Source organism: Miscanthus floridulus, chromosome 14 (assembly GCF_019320115.1).
Source record: "Miscanthus floridulus cultivar M001 chromosome 14, ASM1932011v1, whole genome shotgun sequence".
NCBI classification, from domain to species: domain Eukaryota; kingdom Viridiplantae; phylum Streptophyta; class Magnoliopsida; order Poales; family Poaceae; genus Miscanthus; species Miscanthus floridulus.
In genome coordinates, this window is record NC_089593.1 from 57,458,484 (window position 1) to 57,464,698 (window position 6,215).

The window sequence follows — 6,215 nt, forward strand, 5'->3', positions numbered from 1 at the left end:
CATCCAAGAACAAGAATTGACGCTGACCAAACCCCAGTTCCTTGAGGTAGCTAAAGAACATTAAAATTGGTTCCTTTTGAGATTAAGTACGAATCACTTGTTTTTCTAATATGTCAACTACTTGATGATGTGTAGGTGATTCCTTGGTGGTGCAACGGGTGCCCCGTGGCTTGGGCGAAGATGGTGGACAGGTGGTTAAGCACGGAGTGGGCCGCTCAGCACGCGGCTGCCCGGTAGCGGTGTTTGTTCATGCCAGGTGTATCACACCATCAAGGCAACCACAACCTCTCTGGATATGCCCAAGCGTGGGTACGTGGTCATGTTTCTATTCTTCTTGCTTTCGTTGAACTCGGCAAAGAATTCTAATCATCTTGTTTTCGTTCTTGTAGTCGGCGGCACATCAAGGCCAAGAGTGCTCCAACTTCGCCGCATTTGCCATGGCACACAAGGGCAAGGCATCGTCCGATGTCTCCTTCAACCTGGACGACATGGCCGAGGCGTACACAAACTCAAGCACCTACGAGAAAATCACGGAGTACACGTCGGCGGCAAGGTCGATCCATGGGCCGGAGTACGATCCACGGACCGACAACATTGATGCAAACACCATCATGAGGATTGGACAAGGCAAGAAGCATGGCCGCTACTGGATTGGCGACAGCGTGATCTACACGGCCTCTACTCCCACTCTCTCCTAGATCCGAGCACAGAGCACGACCGCCTCCTCACTCCTGGCGATACGCTCACGGCCGAGCATTTCACAGCACCGGGTCGACACACTCCAGGTTATTCATGTTTTACTCGTCGTACATTGATCTTTACATAAATCTATTTCCTTTATATTATTGTAACATTAGTTTTGCAACAATTTGTAGGCCCAGGTGGAAGAAGCAAACAGGAGGGCCCAGGAGCTGGAGCTGGGGTTGGCGGCTGAGTGGGCCGCGCGGGAGGCCGACAAACTCGCCCAAGAGAAAAGGTTGGCGGACATTATTGCCTGGATGCAAACTACGACGGGTGCTGCTATGCCTCCTGGGTTAATGGGTCCACCTCAGCCTCCTCACTCCGCTACTCCAGTGAGTAATGTCACACATGCAAGGAATTGCTACAATCGCTATTCAACTAATCTTGTCTCATGCAACCTCTTCTCCTGTGTGCAGCCTCAGTCGGCGGGTTCGAACAACCCATCTCAGGGCACTCCGATCCAGCAGATGTTTCCTTCCCCGTCGCCAGCATGATGGCCACATCAAGGGCTGCTTCAGTGAGTAGCGCTTGTAGTTTCATGTCTTGTTCTCTTCGCAATGGATTTCTGTCCGAGACAATGTTGTTGTCATGCATGTGTTATTGTGACATGTGGTGATGGATTTGAACTACTTGTTGAATGATGTGGAATCCTGTCGAATAATGGATGGAATTACTGTGACATGTGGTGAACGGATGTGATTCATGTGGTATGTGTGATGGATTGTGACATATAAGGTGCTGGATGTGGTATATATATGTGATGGATGTGATATATATGCTATATGTTTTGTTTGCAGTGATCGATAGCAAAAAAACAAAATTTTTTGGTCACTTTGCCGAGTTTAACACTCGGCAAAGAGCCTTTGCCGAGCGCCTTTTGCCCTGGCACTCGGCAAAGCTGCCAAAAAATGCGCTACCAGGTCTCTTTGCCGAGTGCCAGTACCCTGGCACTCGGCAAAGCTGTGTACACTACCATGTGTTTCCCAGCTTTGCCGAGTGCCAGGACTCTGGCACTTGGCAAAGAATTTTCCAAAAAGAAATATTTTTTCTTTGCCGAGTGCCGTCTTAGCTAGGCACTCGGCAAAGGATTTTTCAAAAAAAAATTCAAAAAAATATTTTTTTCTTTGCCGAGTGCTGGGTCAGGAAGGCACTCGGCAAAGGATTTTTCAAAAAAAAAGGGAAAAGCTTTGCCGAGTGCCTTCCTGACCCGGCACTCGGCAAAGACGCCGTCAACGGCTGACGGCCAATTTTCTTTGCCGAGTGCCGTCTTGGCACTCGGCAAAGCCTTTGCCGAGTGCCCGACAAACGGCACTCGGCAAAGAACCCTTCGCCGGATGCGGCTTTGCCATTTGCTCTTTGCCGAGTGTGGCACTCGGCAAAGAGCGCGTCTCCAGTAGTGCGCGTACTCTGGATAATGTTTGGAACAGCTAGCTTCAAGTGGGGTCTAGCAAGATATAGGGAGAATATTTAGATATTTATTATAATTTACTGGGCTCCAACTTGTGCAAAAATAGGGAATCTTTTCAAAGCTTGAAAGATCCCCAAGTTTATGATAAGGTTTAAACAATCAGCCAATACTTTTTTCATGACCAGGGCCACATACTTCGGCATTGGATGCTATGTATATCAATATATATATGGTTCACTGGTTACTTCAGCAATATACTTGCATGAACCAATTTTAATTTACAAACACATCCTTGGCCCTTCCACTTGCACAGAGTTAATTGGCCTCGTTTGGCGTGGCTTTAAATGGCTTCGGTTCATAGGTACAGTGCGTGGAGAGCTGGAGCCGGTGAAGTAAAAAATAGTGCAACATCTCATAGTTTATTTTGAGAGGAGATAAAAATGACTCCATGCTGTGTCAAAGTATGAGGTGCACATAAGGTCAAAATTGATCTGCGGTGTGCAAACTTCAAAGTTTGAGTTGAGTTAAATGTAACTATATTTGAAGTATATCCGTTTTGTGAATGATGTGCAAGTCCCCCTTCTGAAAATTCTGTAGCAAGCGTATACACCAAAAATATGCTTTCAAGCAATTTTTTGTTTTGTTTTTCAGACCACTTTATGTATTATTAGAATTATTTTATGGTAAGGTGGAAGACAGAAGGTTTAATATTCCCTGCAAAACAATTGAATCTTTCATCTATCTCCACGAGCGATGATTGAATGGAACATATGAGCCCACATATTGTTTTATGTAATTTTGAATTTTGTTGGGGGACCCACAGTTCGAAATTTATTTTGATAGGCACACATAAATTTATTTAAACTATAAAATAGTGAATCATTACCAAAATTTCTGAAACTCCCGGACAACAACATATGACAAAGAACTTGATCAAGTAATAACACATATAACTCAACCTAATAATGTGCACTGTCTACTGCTAATATATGGATGTAATCCCATTAATCGAAAGGTCAACAAAAATATAGTTTCTAAGTGAAAAATACACAATAGACATATAGAAATAAAGATGAAACTTTTGCTAAGGATGTAAATTTTATCTCGCCAACAATAATCGGCATATTTCAGAAAATGAAAGGAGACTGAACCATGTCCCATCATGTCGCTAAAAAAACAATATTCAAAGTGAAGTGGGAAATAAATGATGTTCATATATTCTCATATGCTTATCTCAGAAAAGAAGGAAAACTACTCATCGTATGGCTTTCCAAAGTTGGAACGCCCAGTATGTTTAGTTGGGAGAATTTCGTCTGCTCCGTTCCTGCCAATCCTATGAGCCATATACCATCCAAGGACAATAAAACTTTTCTCATGAATAAAATCTATTACTAACTTGTTCTCATCACAGTGTAGCATCAATTTCTACGCGTGTATTAAGCCAGCTAACTTTTACAATTAACATCCTCACAACAATTAATGAAATTTCAATGCATATATATATCTTAATTAGAACGAGGGTGGGATTTCATCTTGTTTCAATTTTGTAGGTACAAAATAGTGGAAAACTAATTTAAACTAAAGCACAACAAGAACAGAAGATCAAGTGAGAATGACATCCACCAAGGAGTGAAGCATGAATTCGATCGTACTCGCACGTAACGATGAGCAAACCAGTCGTTGCATGTACAAGAATAGAATCAATAAATATATATGGGATTCCACAAGAAAGATACATTTTTTGCATAAAAGAAAACGCAAATATAAAAAGTCAGAACAAAAGTGATTCCACTACTGTGAGCCCTACCTACCATGCATATGCAGAGAGGAATTGTGCTATAGCTCTCGTTGCTTGTTGCAATGTGGCGCCCAACAAGCCACACCTTTAGCTGCCTTGCAAATCTGATCTTCACGTATGTAGTACATCCTGTTGTGGTTTTGGAATCTAGAAAGATATAAAGGCATGCATTGATGCAAATCAAAAGATAAAGAATAATAGTCACCAATGCCTCTAGCTAAAGAATAGGCATCTCTCTCCCTCGTCACTGTTACCTCACCGGCCAGGCCAGTGCGCATACGTACAGTGGATTTGTGTGATGCCGCGATCCGAAACCGATTGCATGCAATCTATAATACATATCCCATGCATGGCCATCTGTCGCTACTAGATCTATCTAAGTTGTACTAGTTGCATACATGCAGATCAACTATTTTATAGAGTTTCAAAGGCAGCATACCTCATCACTTTGTCTGGTGGGCTTTCAACCAGTTGAGTAATCGACAAGTGGTGGTCCAAATCCATCCTTAGCGATAGTTAAGTACATACGTAGCCCCTTTTTTTCCAAATGGCACCGTCGTTATTACATTCTTTTTGTTAAATATTCATAAAATCACGCGAACTTTGATTTGGCAAAGATTCTATTTATTTTAAATTGTGACTTGTGAAAATGGGTAGCTATGATTCATAGCTAGTGGGTACATATAATCATTATCATCTGGCCCAACATGACACAAAGATCAATATGCCACTGAACTGTAGTTCCATTTGAGGGAAGTACTTTAAAACAATGTGATTAGAAACCACACAAGAGAATAAAGACTATGCACCCACCCATTAATTAACTGTTCATGGTTTATAAATAAATAAGTAAATTGTACATTTCTGGATAGTAGTATTATCCTTTATTTTTATTGTAGACTTTCTAAATTTGTTTTAGTTCACTTTGATGGCACCATATCAGATTAGTCGGACCCTCTGGTCATAATGTAAAGTTCTGTTGCTCTTAGCAAAAAGGTACGGTGTATCAGGAATAAGATAATTGGAGATATGTTCCATAATGCAGAACATGATGGCAAACAACATTATAAGAACCTAGTTGGCTTAACTTTACCAACTTTATTTTTTTTGAAAAAAAACTAATCTGGCTAATCTTACTATTACTAATAGGAGGATATCCATGTTAATCAGTCATCACGAGATGTGACAAAAAGAGAAAATCCTAGAAATTCTTAGAGAAAATAGAAATATCATGCCATCAATTACATAAACTCTAATCAACAGTGACAATAATATATATTGGATCTAATTTGTTTATTAACCTGCCACCTATGCAACAAAGTAACATCCTAAATTTGTATTTAAATTATCTACCTATACCATTATCAAAGATAATATGGAAGCAACCCTCTAAATCTATCAAGGCTCTTATTTTGTACATGCCTGTTTGTTGGGAACATGCGAACAAATGGCTCATCCTTCTTCCTTTTCCGTTCTTACCGAAACACCTCATCGTTGGCTGCACCTCTGCCATTACAGTTCAGTTGCAGCTGCAATTGAGTTGCACCTGTCACTGCTACTTCATCTCCGGCCCTGCTCTACCCTAACAGACGTGTCATGTGCCGCTAACAAAAAGCATGTGTTGTGACGCACATGAGTAAAATGACAATTTAGCTAAATCTTTATCAAAACTACCCACCTCTGCCATTCAAAGAAGGTAATATAAAGTATCCCTAATTTGCATTAAATTACTTCACATATGTCATCAATAAAAATAAACTAAAACAAATCCTTAGACTACATCTAAATCAACCCCCCCCCCCCCCCCCCCCCCCCCCGCACACACACACACACACATATATATATATATATATATATATATGAAACAGTACCATAAATTAAAAGTACCCTCCATGTATCAAAGTAGCAGTTTTTAAACAAAACATCAAAAATTTGCACATCTATATATAGAGCAGCCCTATATGGGACATGCCACAAATATTGATACGTAAAATCTTTTTGTTCTTTTCTGCTAGTACACATGGAGCTAAATTTTGTTGTTTTGTATGTATTTTTAAAAACCAGTTTGTATATCAACTTGTGTGACATGTCACTATGGATGCAATATGGATGTGCTGATTTTCAAACACTTTGAGAAACACTTGTAAGTTGGGGAAAATATGCGGTGGAATGGTGAATTTGTGAAAACCCCTAAAAATGATTCTTAATAGTTTTCATAATTCCACCATGAAGTTGTGGCTTCCATTGAATATTCTCTCCACCTTTTGT

The 6,215-nt window shown here is 40.5% G+C and overlaps 1 pseudogene; it reads left to right on the forward strand.

The window, feature by feature from the left end:
- The first annotated feature begins 249 nt into the window (after positions 1 to 249).
- On the forward strand, positions 250 to 1,235 carry LOC136503484 (uncharacterized; annotated as a pseudogene).
- Positions 1,236 to 6,215: the final 4,980 nt, after the last annotated feature.